Here is a 3,477-nt window from a genome sequence, read left to right as displayed (position 1 = left end):
TGTAAATCTTTACAGGAGCAGAAAGCCTCATCTTTCTCCTGTGGAATAACTGGTAGTTTTGAACTGCTGACTTTGAGATTAGCAGCCCAACTTGTAAACACTAAACTACTAGCGCTCCTCTAATGTGATCCCTTTCAGGACAGTTGATAGTGGTAGCAGGATACCCTCTACTTCTTCATGGAGACTGATGTTCACGTGTTCTATTAGTCCATTAGACTAATTGTTTCCAAGCCTCTTTAATTCTTATCACTTTTATTTCTTCCGCACATGGAAGAGACCAATAGATGCATTTTTTTTTTCCTTTTAACCTTTTATTGTGACTTGAGTGAAGGTTTACAGTTTCATCAGTTTTACATTCAACAAATAATATACTTTGTTTCATCTCAATGATTGCAATCCCCTCCATGGAACAACAGTCATTCTGCTGCTTCCCTGTGGCTTCTATTTCCATTCCCTGAATCTTCCCATCCCTTCTCGCCATTGTCCTTGGGTCCATTCCCCTTTGATGTTAAATGATTGACTATTCCATCATTCAAAGTCAACATACCTTACCAGTGTTGTTGTTCCCCCAATTAACTGTCTAGTGCTTGGTGAATCGTTATTCTCCCTATATACCTATCTATTGCTTGGTTAAAAGAAGGTGTGTTCCTTTCCAGACCTGAAGGGCAGTCAAGTATCACAGTCTTGGGTCCCTCTAGTCTCTTTATAACCAGTAAACCTAGTCTTCTTCTTTTTTTTCTTTTTAATAATTTTGAGTTATGTTCTACATATTATGCTTCTCTGTCCAGGACCTTCTAATGTGATCCCTTTCAAAGCAGTTGATAGCGATAGCTGGGTACCATCTAGTTCTTCTGGTCTCAAATCGTGGAGACTGGTGTTCACATGTTCCATTAGTCCATTGGACTAATTGATTCCTAGTATCTTCAATTCTCATCATTCTTCCTTCTTTATATGGAAAGACCAATAGATTCACCTTAACTGTAGAAGAGATGGTTTTTATAGAACACTCCGCCTCATCACTGACTGTAGTTTTGATGACTTGATGATGTTAAAAGACATTAAGAAACTTCATGAACAGATTCAACGATGTTATGTAGAAAACCAACAAGTTTGCATCCTGTGCAGTTTTACTTGACCAGCCATGGAGGCCAGCTGAGAAAAAATGGACTAAAATGACAAAGGATAACCAGAGCACCATGTTGTTGTTGTTGTTAGGTGTCGAGTCAGTACCGACTCATAGTGACATTATGCACAGCAGAACAAAACACTGCCCAATCCTGGGCCTCACAATTGTTGCCACGCTTGAGCCCTTTGTTGCTGCCACTTTGCCAATCCATCTTGCTTGGGGTCTTCCTCTTTTTCTCTGACCCTCCACCTTACCAAACATGATATCCTTCTCCAACGACTAGTCCCTCCTGATATATACAAAGTATGAGAGACGAAGTTTGGCCATCCTGGCCTCCAAGGAGCACTCTGGCTGCACTTCTTCCAACACACATCTGTTTGTTCTTTTGGCAGCCCATGGCACTTTCAATATTCTCCTCCAACACCATAATTCAAAAGCATCAATTCTTCTACGGGCTTACTTATTCACTGTCCAGCTTTCACATTCATATGAGGTTATTGAAAATACCATGGCTTGAGTCAGGTGTACCTTAGTCCTCAAGCTGAGATCTTTGCTCTTGAACACTTTGAAAAGATCTCATGCAGCAGATTTGCCTAATGCTATACGTTATTTGATTTCTTGACTGCACTATAGTGAACCTATAAAGAAAGAAGACCTGATTCATCTTACATCAGATTTTCCCAATGTACTGAAGGAATTAGATGAATTGAAGGCCTATGTGATTGGAGAATTACTAAACCACGATCATCACAAGGGACTCATGTATAAGCAAGCATCAGATTGTGGAACTGAACATACACAACTCCCACTTGGAAATTTTGTGGAGTTAAAAAGTTGAATAGTTTTGGAGTTAATCGTGTGTTTGAGATTGTTCTGGAACACCTGGAAACAAGAGACTGGCAACAAGCATATAGTAAAAATACTATTCTACCCCAGAGAGAAGGAGCTGTTTCCACAGACAAAGCCTGGGAAAGTTCTTCACATGACCAGAAATCTGTCAGTTGTGAAGGTGGGTTGGACAGTGATTGCAGTGAGGAGGATCATAGCAGAAATGAACTAGATTCAGCCCATGACAAAGAAAAGCAAGATAAAGAAAATAGCATAGAATCTACAGTGAACTCTGTACCACACTAATGTTGTCTGGCTTTCTTTTGGTTTCAATGGAATAAAAGGAAAAATTAGGGAAAAAACTATATGGTTTTTTTTATTATTATTTCTGTTTTTTGTTTTTCAAGCTGACACAAGGCTCTTTAAACTTGTAAGAAAGCATTCTTTTTGTTTTTGCATAGGTTGACTTAAATATGTATGTTTATTTTTTTTAATTGTTTTCTAAGCCTCAAGAGTTTAGAAAGATAAGCATTTCTAGGGAATTTTACTCTTTTAGTAGTATGTCTTCATTCCTTCCCTTGTATTGGATTATACTCTTCAGAATGTGCCTTCTGTCCTTTCAATTTAATTATTTTATGTTCATATCAGTATCTTTCTGACCTATTGCATACTTTATCTATAGGAGCAGATATTCATAAATCTCCTGTGACTACCAGAATGCTCTATTTTGAGGATTATCTACTATTAGTTTGCAGATTTTATATTCAATTTAGTTACTTCAAAGGAATATAGTGATTTTACTAAAACCAATAATTTCATAAATTTGAGGAAGGCAGGGGCTGGGTGTAAACTGTTAAATTCTGAGTGCCTTAGCAAAGTTTGCATCTCCACAGATGTTAAAAAGTTGAATAGTTTTGGAGTTAATCATGTGTTTGAGATTGTTCTGGAACACCTGGAAACAAGAGACTGGCAACAGATACATTTTGAGTGGAATGGACATTGATTTCGAACATATGGATTTTGAATATTTTCAATATTTCTAAGAGTTCCTTTTTCTCTCTCTTTAATATATAATGCTGCAGTGGAGAAAAAAAAAAAGGAATATAGTGATTTTAAGAAAGTATCAGGTTGACAGATTCAGGAGTTCATGTCTTTAGACTGTGAAATCCAGGTCTGCTCATCCTTTGCCATACATTTTTACAGTTCTAAAACAGTCACTGAAGAGATGAGAGTCTCTTTAGTCATTTTCTTAATTCCTATGTTGTTGCTGTTGTGTGCCTTTGAGTGGGTTCCAACTCATAGTGACCCTGTATAGGGTTTCTGAAGAGTGGCTAATGGTTTTGAACCACAAACCTCACAGCACCACACAAGAACTCCTAATTCCTATAGTGTTGGTAAATTATTTCAGTGATAAAAATTAAATTTAGGCAGGTAGCAATAGGGAGATACACACACTTTAAAATTATAAACCATTTGAGGTCAAAGGGTAGCATTTACCAAATGACAAGTTCAGAAGGGTTAGG

General features: G+C 37.5%; 1 pseudogene; it reads left to right on the top strand.

Moving 5' to 3' along the window:
• Positions 1–2,260, top strand: part of LOC102822243 — a 4,938-nt pseudogene extending 2,678 nt beyond the window's left edge.
• Positions 2,261–3,477: the final 1,217 nt, after the last annotated feature.

This window comes from Chrysochloris asiatica, unplaced genomic scaffold, assembly GCF_000296735.1.
Source record: "Chrysochloris asiatica unplaced genomic scaffold, ChrAsi1.0 scaffold00165, whole genome shotgun sequence".
Taxonomy (NCBI): Eukaryota; Metazoa; Chordata; class Mammalia; order Afrosoricida; family Chrysochloridae; genus Chrysochloris; species Chrysochloris asiatica.
The sequence above is the reverse complement of the archived record's forward strand: the minus strand, read 5'-3'. Positions and strand labels throughout refer to the sequence as shown.